General features: G+C 40.6%; 2 non-coding genes across 2 annotated transcripts; one reads left to right on the top strand and one right to left on the bottom strand.

Annotated features, from left to right (window-relative positions):
* Window positions 1-822: 822 nt before the first annotated feature.
* On the bottom strand, window positions 823-930 carry LOC112739626 (small nucleolar RNA R71). Its single transcript, XR_003170557.1, has one exon. It is a non-coding gene; the product is annotated as a small nucleolar RNA R71 (small nucleolar RNA).
* A 7,925-nt stretch (window positions 931-8,855) lies between these two features.
* LOC112739311 (small nucleolar RNA R71) lies at window positions 8,856-8,963 on the top strand. The gene has a single exon (XR_003170243.1). It is a non-coding gene; the product is annotated as a small nucleolar RNA R71 (small nucleolar RNA).
* Window positions 8,964-15,021: the final 6,058 nt, after the last annotated feature.

The following is a 15,021-nucleotide window of genomic DNA, read 5'->3' as shown; positions in this document are numbered from 1 at the left end:
TTTTAATTTTAATTTTCGAAAATTACTAACCTTTTTCAAAAACTATTTTCGAAAATCATTAACTCTTTTTCAAAAATTATTTTCGAAAATCCTCTCCCTCTCTCCTCTTATTCCATTTATTTATTCATCTACTAACATCTCTTCCTCACATCACTCACCAAATTCGAACCCCCTCTTCTATCTGTGTTCGAATTTTTCTTCTTCTTCCTTTTCTACTAACAATAAGGAACCTCTTTCCTGTGACATAGAGGATTCCTCTTCTTTTCTTTTTCTCTTCTCTTTCTTATGAGCAGGGACAGAGAAAAAGGCATTCTTGTTGAAGCTGATCCAGAACCTGAAAGGACTTTGAAAAGGAAACTAAGAGAAGCTAAATTACAGCAATCCAGAGACAACCTTATTGAAAATTTCGAACAAGTAAGGGAGATGGCAGCCGAACCTAACAACAACAATGCAAGGAGAATGCTTGGGGACTTTACTACACCTAATTCCAATTTACATGGAAGAAGCATCTCCATTCCTGCCATTGGAGCAAACAACTTTGAGCTGAAACCTCAGCTAGTTTCTCTGATGCAGCAGAACTGTAAGTTTCATGGACTTCCATCTGAAGATCCTTTTCAGTTCTTAACTGAATTCTTGCAGATATGTGATACTGTAAAGACTAATGGAGTAGATCCTGAAGTCTACAGGCTCATGCTTTTCCCTTTTGCTGTAAGAGACAGAGCTAGAGTGTGGTTGGACTCTCAACCCAAAGACAGACTGAACTCTTGGGATAAGCTGGTCACGGCTTTCTTAGCCAAGTTCTTTCCTCCTCAAAAGCTGAGCAAGCTTAGAGTGGATGTTCAAACCTTCAGACAAAAAGAAGGTGAATCCCTCTATGAAGCTTGGGAAAGATACAAACAGTTGACTAAAAAGTGTCCTTCTGACATGCTTTCAGAATAGACCATCCTGGATATATTCTATGATGGTCTGTCTGAGTTATCAAAGATGTCATTGGATACTTCTGCAGGTGGATCCATTCACCTAAAGAAAATGCCTGCAAAAGCTCAAGAACTCATTGACATGGTTGCAAATAACCAGTTCATGTACACTTCTGAAAGGAATCCTGTGAATAATGGGACGCCTATGAAGAAGGGAGTTCTTGAAATTGATACTCTGAATGCCATATTGGCTCAGAACAAAATATTGACTCAGCAAGTCAATATGATTTCTCAGAGTCTGAATGGAGTGCAAGCTGCGTCCAACAGTACTCAAGAGGCTTCTTATGAAGAAGAAGCTTATGATCCTGAAAACCCTGCAATAGTAGAGGTGAATTACTTAGGTGAACCTTATGGAAACACCTATAATCCATCATGGAGAAATCATCCAAATCTCTCATGGAAGGATCAAAGGCCTCAACAAGGCTTTAATAATGGTGGAAGAAACAGGTTTAACAATAATAAACCTTTTCCATCATCCACTCAGCAACAGACAGAGAACTCTGAACAAAATACTTCTAATTTAGCAAACTTAGTTTCTGATCTATCCAAGGCCACTATAAGTTTCATGAATGAAACAAGGTCTTCCATTAGAAATTTGGAAGCACAAGTGGGCCAGCTGAGTAAAAGGATCACTGAAATCCCTCCTAGTACTCTCCCAAGCAATACAGAAGAGAATCCAAAAGGAGAGTGCAAGACCATTGACATAAGCATCATGGCCGAACCTGTAAGGGAAGGAGAGGACATGAATCCCAAGGAGGAAGACCTCCTGGGACGCCCAGTGATCAATAAGGAGTTTCCCTCTGAGGAACCAAAGGACTCTGAGGCTCATATAGAGACCATAGAGATTCCATTGAACCTCCTTATGCCATTCATGAGCTCTGATGAGTATTCCTCTTCTGAAGAGAATGAGGATGTTACTGAAGAGCAAGCTACCAAGTTCCTTGGTGCAATCATGAAGCTGAATGCCAAATTATTTGGTATTGAAACTTGGGAACATGAACCTCCCTTGTTCACCAATGAACTAAGTGATTTGGATCAACTGACATTGCCTCAGAAGAGACAGGATCCTGGAAAGTTCATAATACCTTGTACCAGGCACCATGATCTTTAAGGCTCTGTGTGACCTTGGTTCAGGAATAAACCTCATGCCCCTCTCTGTAATAGAGAAACTGGGAATCTATGGGGTGCAAGCTGCTAAAATCTCATTAGAGATGGCAGACAATTCAAGAAAACAGGCTTATGGAGAAGTAGAGGACGTGTTAGTAAAGGTTGAAGGCCTTTACATCCCTACTGATTTCATAGTCCTAGACACTGGAAAGGAAGAGGATGAATCCATCATCCTAGGAAGACCTTTCCTAGCCACAGCAAGAGCTGTGATTGATGTGGACAGAGGAGAATTGATCCTTCAATTAAATAAGGACAACCTTGTGTTTACAACTCAAGGATCTCTCTCTACATCCATGGAGAGGAAGCAGAAAAAGCTTCTCTCAAAGTAGAGTGGTGCACGAAATTGTGATCTCCAGGCTCGAACAAATCCTGGTAATGGCTCCAGAGCTTGGTGCTCTGATCTCAATACATAATTGTCACAACTTCGATACAACTAACCAGCAAGTGCACTGGGTCGTCCAAGTAATACCTTACGTGAGTAAGGGTCGAATCCCACGGAGATTGTTGGTATGAAGCAAGCTATGGTCACCTTGTAAATCTCATTCAGGCGGATATAAAGTGATAATGGTGTTTTCGAATATTATATAATAAAATAGGGATAGAGATACTTATGTAATTCATTGGTAGGAATTTCAGATAAGCGAATGGAGATGCTTTCGTTCCTCTGAACCTCTGCTTTCCTGCTATCTTCATCCAGTCAGTCTTACTCCTTTCCATGGCTGGCTTTATGCAAGGGCATCACCGTTGTCAGTGGCTACATCCCCTCCTCTCAGTGAATAATATGCTCACGCACCCTGTCACGACACGGCTATTCATCTGTCGGTTCTCGATCATGCTGGAATAGGATTCACCCTCCTTTTGCGTCTGTCACTAACGCCCAGCACTCGCGAGTTTGAAGCTCGTCATAGTCATTCAATCATTGAATCCTACTCAGAATACCACAGACAAGGTTTAGACCTTCCGGATTCTCTTGAATGCCGCCATCATTCTAGCTTACGCCACGAAGATTCTGGTTAGGAGATCTAAGAGATACTCATTCTAGCTTAATTCATGTAGAACAGAAGTGTTTGTCAGGCACGCGTTCATAGGGGAGAATGGTGATGAGCGTCACACATAATCATCACCTTCATCACGTTCTTGGGTGCGAATGGATATCTTAGAAGCGAAATAAGAAGAATTGAATAGAAAACAGTAGTACTTTGCATTAATCTTTGAGGAACAGCAGAGCTCCACACCTTAATCTATGGAGTGCAGAAACTCTACCGTTGAAAATACATAAGTGAAAGGTCCAGGCATGGCCGAGATGGCCAGCCCCCTTGATCTAAGAACAATGCGTTCAAAGATGATCCTAAGATCCTAAGATGATCAAAAGATGCCTCATACAATAGTAAGAGGTCCTATTTATAATAAACTAGCTACTAGGGTTTACATGAGTAAGTAATTGATGCATAAATCCACTTCCGGGGCCCACTTGGTGTGTGTTTGGGCTGAGCCTGAGTGTTGCACGTGCAGAGGTCATTTGTCGAGTTGAAGGCCAGTTTCTGTGCCAGTTTGGGTGTTCAACTCTGGTTTTGGATCCTTTTATGGCGCTGGACGTCAGATTTGGGCAGAAGGCTGGCGTTGAACGCCAGTTTACGTCATCAATTCTTGGCCAAAGTATGGACTATTATATATTTCTGGAAAGCCCTGAATGTCTACTTTCCAACGCAATTAGGAGCTTGCCATTTCGAGTTCTGTAGCTCCAAAAATCCACTTTGAGTGCAGGGAGGTCAGAATCCAACAGCATCAGCAGTCCTTTTTCAACCTCTGAATCTGATTTCTGCTCAAGTCCCTCAATTTCAGCCAGAAAATACCTGAAATCACAGAAAAACACACAAACTCATAGTAAAGTCCAGAAATGTGAATTTAACATAAAAACTAATGAAAATATCCCTAAAAGTAACTAGATCCTACTAAAAACATACTAAAAACAATGCCAAAAAGCGTATAAATTATCCGAATAGTGTTATTGGCATCTATAGGAACTTCAGATTTTGAATAGTGTTATTGACTCTCCTAGTTCAGTATGATGATTCTTGAACACAGATTCTTTATGAGTCTTGGCTGTGGCCCTAAGCACTTTGTTTTCCAGTATTACCACCGGATACATAAATGCCACAGACACATAATTGGGTGAACCTTTTCAGATTGTGACTCAGCTTTGCTAAAGTCCCCAATTAGAGGTGTCCAGGGTTCTTAAGCACACTCTTCTTTTGCTTTGGACCTTGACTTTAACCGCTCAGTCTCAAGTTTTCACTTGACACGTACACGCCACAAGCACATGGTTAGGGACAGCTTGGTTTAGCCGCTTAGACCAAGATTTTATTCCTTTAGGCCCTCCTATCCACTGATGCTCAAAGCCTTGGGATCCTTTTTATTTGCCCTTGCCTTTTGGTTTTAAGGGTTATTGGCTTTTTCTGCTTGCTTTTTCTTTTTCTTTCTATTTTTTTTTTCTGCAAGCTTTGTTCTTTGCTGCTTTTTCTTGCTTCAAGAATCATTTTTATGATTTTTCAGATTATCAAATAACATGTCTCCTAATCATCATTCTTTCAAGAGCCAACATATTTAACATTCTTAAACAACAACTTCAAAAGACATATGCACTGTTCAAGCATACATTCAGAAAACAAGAAGCATTGTCACCACATCAATATAATTAAGCTAAGTTCAAGGATAAATTCGAAACTCATGTACTTCTTGTTCTTTTGAATTAAAACATTTTTCATTTAAGAGAGGTGATGGATTCATCGGACATTCATAACTTTAAGACAAAGTTACTAACTACTAATGATCATGTAATGAAGACACAAACATAGATAAGCACATAACATAGAAAACGAAAAACAGAAGAAATAAGAACAAGGAATGAATCCACCTTAGTGATGGTGGCGTTTCCTTCTTGAGGAACCAATGATGTCCTTGAGCTCTTCTATGTCTCTTCCTTGTCTTTGTTGCTCCTCCCTCATTGCTTTCTGATCTTCTCTTTTTTCATGGAGCATGATGGAGTGCTCTTGATGTTCCACCCTTAGTTGTCCCATATTGGAACTCAATTCTCCTAGGGAGGTGTTGATTTGCTCCCAATAGTTTTATGGAGGAAAGTGCATTTGAGGCATCTCAGGGATCTCATGGAAGTGAGATTCTTGCGCCTCTTGAGCTCCATGATTGGGCTCTCTTGCTTGCTCCATCTTTTTCTTAGTGATGGGCTTGTCCTCTTTGATGAGGATATCTCCCTCTATGTTAATCCCAGCCGAATTGCATAGGTGGAAGATGAGGTGAGGAAAGGCTAACCTTGCCATAGTGGAGGATTTGTCAGCCACCTTGTAGAGTTCTTGAGGTATAATCTCATGAACTTCCACCTCTTCTCCAATCATGATGCTATGGATCATGATGGCTCGGTCTATAGTAACTTCAGACCGGTTGCTAGTAGGAATGATTGAGCATTGAATAAACTCCAACCATCCTCTAGCTATAGGCTTGAGGTCCAATCTTGTTAGTTGAACCGGGTTGCCTTTGGAGTCAATCTTCCATTGAGCTCCTTCTACACATATATCCATAAGGACTTGGTCCAACCTTTGATCAAAGTTGACTCTCCTTGTGTAGGGGCGTGCGTTCTCTTCCATGTATGGCAAGTTGAACGCCAACCTCACATTCTCCGGACTAAAATCTAAGTATTTCCCCCGAACCATTGTAACATAGTTCTTTGGATCCGGGTTCTTACTTTGATCATGGTTCTTGGTGATCCATGCATTGGCATAGAACTCTTGAACCATTAGGATGCTGACTTGTTGGATGGGATTTGTTAGAACTTCCCAACCTCTTCTTTGAATTTCATGTCGGATCTCCGGATACTCATTTCTTTTGAGTTTAAAAGGGACCTCAGGGATCACCTTCTTCTTGGCCACAACATCATAGAAGTGGTCTTGATGGGCTTTGGAGATGAATCTTTCCATCTTCCATGACTCGGATGTGGAAGCTTTTATCTTCCCTTTCCCTCTTCTAGAGGATTCTCCGATCTTTGATGCCATCAATGGTAATGGAAAAACAAAAAAGCTATGCTTTTACCACACCAAACTTAGAATATTGCTCGCCCTCGAGCAATAAACAAAAGAATAGAAGAAGAAGAAGAAGAAATATGGAGAGGGAGAGGGAGATGTGGTTTCGGCCAAGAGGAGTGTAGAAGGGTGTGTTGTGTGAATTTGATGAAGAATGGAGGTCTTTATATAGGGAAGGGAGGGGGGTTAAGGTTCGGCCATATGGGTGGTTTGGGGTGGGAAATTGGTTTTGAATCTTGAAGGTAGGTGGAGTTTATGAGGTAGGTTTATTGGGAAGAGTGGGTGGATGTGAGTGGTGAAGGTTTAGTGGGGAAGAGAGATTGAGGTGATTGGTGAGGGGTTTTTAGGGAAGAGTGTTTATGGGGTTGTGTGAAAGAGAGTGGTGAGAAGAAGTGAGAGGAGGTAGGTGGGGATCCTGTGGGGTCCACAGATCCTGAGTGGATCCTGTGGGGTCCACAGCTCCTAAGATGATCCTGTGGGGTCCACAGATCCTGAGGTGTCAAGGCATTTACATCCCTGCACCATTAGGCATGTAAAAATGCCTTTGTACCCAACTCTGGGCGTTCAGCGCCAGGTTGGTGGCCATTTTGGGCGTTCAACGCCCATTTGTGTGCCATTTCTGGCGTTGAACGCCAGAACCATGCCTGTTCTGGCGTTCAGCGCCCAGAAGCTGCCCATTTTGGGCGTTCAGCACCAGAACCATGCTCTGTTCTGGCGCTGAACGCCAGACAGATGCTCCTCCAGGGTGTGATTTTTCTTCTGCTGTTTTTGATTCCGTTTTCAATTTTTATATTTATTTTGTGACTCCACATGATCATTAACCTAAGAAAATATGAAAAACAATAATAATAGAGTTAGATAAATAAACATTGGGTTGCCTCCCAACAAGCGCTTCTTTAATGTCAATAGCTTGACAGTGGGCTCTCATGGAGCCTCACAGATGTTCAGAGCATTGTTGAAACTCTTCAACACCAAACTTAGAGTTTGGATATGGGAGTTCAACACCAAACTTAGAGTTTGGTTGTGGTCTCCCAACACCAAACTTAGAGTTTGACTGTGGGGGCTCTGGTTGACTCTGCTTTGAGAGAAGCTTTTCATGCTTCCTCTCCATGGTTGCAGAGGGAGATCCTTGAGTTTTAAACACAAGGGAGTCCTCATTCCATTGAAGGACTATTTCACCTCTGTAAACATCAATCACAGCTCTTGCTGTGGCCAGGAAAGGTCTTCCTAGGATGATGGATTCATCCTCTTCCTTTCCAGTATCAAGGACTATGAAATCAGCAGGGATGTAAAGGCCTTCAACCTTTACTAACACATCCTCTACTTGTCCATATGCCTATTTTCTTGAGCTGTCTGCCATCTCTAGTGAGATTTTAGCAGCCTGCACCCCATAGATTCCCAGTTTCTCTATTACAGAGAGAGGTATGAGGTTTATTCCTGAACCAAGGTCACACAGAGCCTTAAAGATCATGGTGCCTATGGTACAGGGTATTATGAACTTTCCAGGATCCTGTCTCTTTTGAGGCAATGTCAGTTGATCCAGATCACTTAGTTCATTGATGAACAAGGGAGGTTCAACTTCCCAAGTATCAATGCCAAATAATTTGGCATTTAGCTTCATGATTGCACCAAGAAACTTGGCAGTTTGCTCTTCAGTAACATCCTCATTCTCTTCAGAAGAGGAATACTCATCAGAGCTCATGAAGGGCATAAGGAGGTTCAATGGGATCTCTATGGTCTCTAGATGGGCCCCAGAGTCCTTTGGTTCCTCAGAGGGAAGCTCCTTATTGACCACTGGACATCCTAGGGGGTCTTCCTCCTTGGGATTCACGTCCTCTCCTCTCCTCACAGGTTCGGCCATGGCGCTTATGTCAATGGCCTTGCACTTTCCTTTTGGGTTCTCTTCTGTATTGCTTGGGAGAGTACTAGGAGGGATTTCAGTGATCCTTTTACTCAGCTGGCCCACTTGTGCTTCCAGATTTCTAATGGAAGACCTTGTTTCATTCATGAAACTTACAGTGGCCTTAGATAGATCAGAGACTAGATTTGCTAAATTAGAAGCATTTTGTTCAGAGTTCTCTGTCTGTTGCTGACTTGATGATGGAAAAGGCTTGCTATTGCTAAACCTGTTTCTTCCACCATTATTAAAGCCTTGTTGAGGATTTTGATCCTTCCATGAGAAATTTGGATGATTTCTCCATGTTGAGTTATAGGTGTTTCCATAAGGTTCACCTAAGTAATTTACCTCTGCTATTGCAGGGTTCTCAAGATCATAGGCTTCTTCTTCAGAAGATGCCTCTTGAGTACTGTTGGATGCAGCTTGCATTCCATGCAGACTCTGAGAGATCATATTGACTTGCTGAGTCAATATTTTATTCTGAGCCAATATGGCATTCAGAGTATCAACTTCAAGAACTCCCTTCTTTATAGGCGTCCCATTGTTCACAGGATTCCTTTCAGAAGTGTACATGAACTGGTTATTAGCAACCATGTCAATGAGTTCTTGAGCTTCTGCAGGCGTTTTCTTTAGGTGAATGGATCCACCTGCAGAAGTGTCCAGTGACATCTTTGATAGCTCAGATAAACCATCATAGAATATATCCAGGATGGTCCATTCTGAAAGCATGTCAGAAGGACACTTTTTGGTCAACTGTTTGTATCTTTCCCAAGCTTCATAGAGGGATTCACCTTCTTTCTGTCTGAAGGTTTGAACATCAGCCCTAAGCTTGCTCAGCTTTTGAGGAGGAAAGTACTTGGCTAAGAAAGCCGTGACCAGCTTATCCCACGAGTTCAGGCTGTCTTTAGGTTGAGAGTCCAACCATAATCTAGCTCTGTCTCTTACAGCAAAGGGAAAAAGCATGAGCCTGTAGACTTCAGGATCTACTCCATTAGTCTTAACAGTATCACATATCTGCAAGAATTCAGTTAAGAACTGAAAAGGATCTTCAGATGGAAGTCCATGAAACTTGCAGTTCTGCTGCATCAGAGAAACTAATTGAGGTTTCAGCTCAAAATTGTTTGCTCCAATGGCAGGAATGGAGATGCTTCTTCCATGTAAATTGGAATTAGGTGCAATAAAGTCACCAAGCATCTTCCTTACATTATTATTATTTTCGGCTGCCATCTCCTTTTCCTGTTCGAAAATTTCTGAAAGGTTATCTCTGGATTGTTGTATTTTGGCTTCTCTTAATTTTCTCTTCAGAGTCCTTTCAGGTTCTGGATCTGCTTTCAGGTTCTGGATCTGCTTTCACAAGAATGTTCTTATCCTTGCTCCTGCTCATATGACAAAGAAGAAGGCACAGAAAAATAATAATAATAATGGAGATCCTTTATACCACAGTATAGGGATTCCTGTGTGAGTGGAAGAAGAGGGGGAGACAAAGAATGTAATATAATGGAAGAAACACAACTGTGAGGATGGAAGAGAGGTGAGATGAGATGTTAGGATATGAATGAATAAATAGAATGAGATGGGGGAGGGATAATTTTCGAAAATTATTTTGAAAAAGAGTTAGTGATTTTCGAAAATGGTTTTTGAAAAATGTTAGTAATTTTTCGAAAATTTTTGAAATCAAAAATGAAAAATAAAAATAATTAGTTAATTAAAAAGAAATTTTTGAAAAAGAGGGAAGATATTTTCGAAAATGAGAGAGAGAGAGTTAGTTAGGTGGTTTTGAAAAAGTTAAGAAACAAACAAAAAGTTAGTTAGTTAGTTGAAACAAATTTTGAAAAGATAAGAAGTTAGGAAGTTAGAAAAGATATTTGAAAAGATATTTTTGAAAAAGATAAGATAAGAAGATATTTTTGAAAAGATATGATTGAAATTAGTTTTTGAAAAAAAAGATTTGATTTTTAAAATCACAATTAATGACTTGATTCACAAGAAATCACAAGATATGATTCTAGAACTTAAAGTTTGAATCTTTCTTAACAAGTAAGTAACAAACTTGAAATTTTTTGAATCAAAACATTAATTGATTATGTTATTTTCGAAAATTTGATATAAAAATAAGAAAAAGATTTTTGAAAAATATTTTTGGAATTTTCGAAAATAACTAAGTATTTTGAAAAAGATTTGATTTTTGAAAAAGATTTTGAAAAAGATAAGATTTTCAAATTGAAAATTTGATTTGACTCATAAGAAACAACTTGATTTTAAAAATTTTTGAAAAAGTCAACTCAAATTTTCGAATTTGATGAGAGAAAAAGGGAAAGATATTTTTTTTTATTTTTGAAATTTTTATGAAAAACATGAAAATTATGCAATGCATGAAATTTTTAGATCAAAACATGTGATGCATGCAAGAATTCTATGAATGTCAAGATGAACACCAAGAACACTTTGAATGCCAAGATGAACATCATAGACACAATTTTAAAAAACTTTTAATGCAAAGAAAACATGCAAGACACCAAACTTAGAATTCTTTAATGCTTAGGCACTAAGAATTCAAGAATGCATATGATAAACATGAAAAGACACAAAACAAAAAATCATCAAGATCATACAAGAAGACTTACCAAGAACAACTTGAAGATCATGAAGAACACTATGAATGCATGATATTTTCGAAAAAATGCAAGATGCATATGCAAGTGACACCAAACTTATGATATGACTCAAGACTCAAACAAGAAACAGAAAAATATTTTTGATTTTTATGATTTTCTAATTTTTTTTTGGATTTTTTTTTCGAAAATTTATTGAAAAGGGAAAATAAGGATTCCAAAATTTTTAATATGAATTCCAGGAATCTTGCATTCTTAGTCTAAAGCTTCAGTCCAGGAATTAGACATGGCTCACTAGCCAGCCAAGCTTTCAATGAAAGCTCCGGTCCAAAACACTAGACATGGCCAATGGCCAGCCAAGCTTCAGCAGGTGATTGAGGATCAGCAGCAGGTTGATTAGCAACAACTAGCTTGCTCTTGATAACAAATTGCAAGCCTCATTCCAAATAAATTTAGACATGGCTTTACATCCGGCCAGGCTTCACATGCTTCATGAAACACTAGAATTCATTCTTAAAAATTTTGAATAAAATTTTGAAAACATTTTTATTTTTTTCGAAAACAGATGAAAAATTTTTTTGAAAATATTTTTGAAAAATTTTTGAAAACAAAACGAAAAGAAAATTACCTAATCTGAGCAACAAGATGAACCGTCAGTTGTCCAAACTCGAACAATCCCCGGCAACGGCGCCAAAAACTTGGTGCACGAAATTGTGATCTCCAGGCTCGAACAAATCCTGGTAATGGCTCCAGATCTTGGTGCTCTGATCTCAATACATAATTGTCACAACTTCGATACAACTAACCAGCAAGTGCACTGGGTCGTCCAAGTAATACCTTACGTGAGTAAGGGTCGAATCCCACAGAGATTGTTGGTATGAAGCAAGCTATGGTCACCTTGTAAATCTCAGTCAGGCGGATATAAAGTGATAATGGTGTTTTCGAATATTATATAATAAAATAGGGATAGAGATACTTATGTAATTCATTGGTAGGAATTTCAGATAAGCGAATGGAGATGCTTTCGTTCCTCTGAACCTCTGCTTTCCTGCTATCTTCATCCAGTCAGTCTTACTCCTTTCCATGGCTGGCTTTATGCAAGGGCATCACCGTTGTCAGTGGCTACATCCCCTCCTCTCAGTGAATAATATGCTCACGCACCCTGTCACGGCACGGCTATTCATCTGTCGGTTCTCGATCATGCTGGAATAGGATTCACCCTCCTTTTGTGTCTGTCACTAATGCCCAGCACTCGCGAGTTTGAAGCTCGTCACGGTCATTCAATCATTGAATCCTACTCAGAATACCACAGACAAGGTTTAGACCTTCCGGATTCTCTTGAATGACGCCATCATTCTAGCTTACGCCACGAAGATTCTGGTTAGGAGATCTAAGAGATACTCATTCTAGCTTAATTCATGTAGAACAGAAGTGTTTGTCAAGCACGCGTTCATAGGGGAGAATGGTGATGAGCGTCACACATAATCATCACCTTCATCACGTTCTTGGGTGCGAATGGATATCTTAGAAGCGAAATAAGAAGAATTGAATAGAAAATAGTAGTACTTTGCATTAATCTTTGAGGAACAGCAGAGCTCCACACCTTAATCTATGGAGTGCAGAAACTCTACCGTTGAAAATACATAAGTGAAAGGCCCAGGCATGGCCGAGATGGCCAGCCCCCTTGATCTAAGAACAATGCGTTCAAAGATGATCCTAAGATCCTAAGATGATCAAAAGATGCCTCATACAATAGTAAGAGGTCCTATTTATAATAAACTAGCTACTAGGGTTTACATGAGTAAGTAATTGATGCATAAATCCACTTCCGGGGCCCACTTGGTGTGTGTTTGGGCTGAGCCTGAGTGTTGCACGTGCAGAGGTCATTTGTGGAGTTGAACGCCAGTTTCTGTGCCAGTTTGGGCGTTCAACTCTGGTTTTGGATCCTTTTCTGGCGCTGGACGTCAGATTTGGGCAGATGGCTGGCGTTGAACGCCAGTTTACGTCGTTAATTCTTGGCCAAAGTATGGACGATTATATATTGCTGGAAAGCCCTGAATGTCTACTTTCCAACGCAATTGGGAGCGCGCCATTTCGAGTTCTGTAGCTCCAAAAAATCCACTTTGAGTGCAGGGAGGTTAAAATCCAACAGCATCAGCAGTCCTTTTTCAACCTCTGAATCTGATTTCTGCTCAAGTCCCTCAATTTCAGCCAGAAAATACCTGAAATCATAGAAAAACACAGAAACTCATAGTAAAGTCCAGAAATGTGAATTTAACATAAAAACTAATGAAAATATCCCTAAAAGTAACTAGATCCTACTAAAAACATACTAAAAACAATGCCAAAAAGCGTATAAATTATCCGCTCATCACAGAGTCAACCAAAGCCCCCACAGTCAGACTCTAAGTTTGGTGTTGGGAAGCCACAATCAAACTCTAAGTTTGGTATTGAACTCCCATATCCAAACTCTAAGTTTGGTGTTGGGGGAGTCTCAACAATGCTCTGAACATCTGTGAGGCCCCATGAGAGCCCACTGTCAAGCTATTGACATTAAAGAAGCGCTTGTTGGGAGGCAACCCAATTTCTATTTATCTAACTATATTTTTCTTAGTTATATGTCTTTATAGGTTCATGATCATGAGGAGTCACAAAATAAATATAAAAATTGAAAACGGAATCAAAAACAGCAGAAGAAAAATCACACCCTGGAGGAAGCATCTGCCTGGCGTTCAACGCCAGAACAGAACATGGTTCTGGCGCTGAATGCCCAAACTGGGCAGTATCTGGGCGCTGAACGCCCAAAATGGGCATCATCTGGGCGCTGAACGCCAGAATTGCACCCTGGAGAGGAGCTGGCACTGAACGCCCAGAACAAGCATGGTTCTGGCGTTCAACGCCAGAAATGGGCAACAAATGGGCGTTGAACGCCCAAAATGGGCACCAACCTGGCGCTGAACGCCCAGAGTTGTGTGCAAGGGCATTTTACATGCCTAATTTGGTGCAAGGTTGTAAATCCTTGAACACCTCAGGATCTGTGGACCCCACAGGATCCCCACCTACCTCCACTCACTTCTTCTCACCCCTCACCACTCTCTTTCACAAAATCCCATAAACACTCTACCCCAAAACCCTTCACCAATCACCTCAATCTCTCTTCCCCATCACCTCCTCACCACTCACATCCATCCACTCATCCCCATAAACCTACCTCATAAACTCCACCTACCTTCAAAATTCAAAATCAATTTCCCACCCAAACCCACCCTAAATGGCCGAACCTCCACCCCTTTCCCTTCCCTATATAAAGGCTTCCATTCTTCCTCATTTTCACACAACACAACCCTCTCTTCTCTTCTTGGCCGAAACACACCTTCCCCCTCTTCTCCATATTTTCTTCTTCTTCTTCTTCATCTTTTCTTTCTTCTCTTGCTCGAGGGCGAGCAAAATTCTAAGTTTGGTATGGTAAAAGCATAAGCTTTTTGTTTCTCCATTACCATTGATGGCACCTAAGACTGGAGAATCCTCTAAAAAAGGAAAAGGGAAGACAAAAGCTTCCACCTCCGAGTCATGGGAGATGGAAAGGTTCATCTCCAAAGCCCATCAAGACCACTTCTATGATGTTGTGGCCATGAAGAAGGTGATCCCCGAGGTCCCTTTCAAACTCAAAAGAAATGAATATCCGGAGATCCGACATGAAATTCAAAGAAGAGGTTGGGAAGTTCTAATAAATCCCATCCAACAAGTCGGCATCCTAATGGTTCAAGAGTTCTATGCCAATGCATGGATCACCAAGAACCATGATCAAAGTAAGAACCCAGATCCAAAGAACTATGTTACAATGGTTCGGGGGAAATACTTAGATTTTAGTCCGAAAAATGTGAGGTTGGCGTTCAACTTGCCAAACATGGTAGAGAACGCACGCCCCTACACAAGGAGAGTCAACTTTGATCAAAGGTTGGACCAAGTCCTTATGGACATATGTGTAGAAGGAGCTCAATAGAAAATTGACTCAAAAGGCAAACCGGTTCAACTAAGAAGACTGGACCTTAAGCCTGTAGCTAGAGGATGGTTGGAGTTCATTCAATGCTCAATCATTCCCACTAGCAACCGGTCTGAAGTTACTATAGACCGGGCCATCATGATCCATAGCATCATGATTGGAGAAGAGGTGGAAGTTCATGAGATTATACCTCAAGAACTCTACAAGGTGGCTGACAAATCCTCCACTATGGCAAGGTTAGCCTTTCCTCACCTCATCTTCCACCTATGCAATT

This window comes from Arachis hypogaea, chromosome 13 (genome assembly GCF_003086295.3).
Source record: "Arachis hypogaea cultivar Tifrunner chromosome 13, arahy.Tifrunner.gnm2.J5K5, whole genome shotgun sequence".
Lineage (NCBI taxonomy): Eukaryota > Viridiplantae > Streptophyta > Magnoliopsida > Fabales > Fabaceae > Arachis > Arachis hypogaea.
This window is presented reverse-complemented; position numbering and strand designations above follow the sequence as displayed.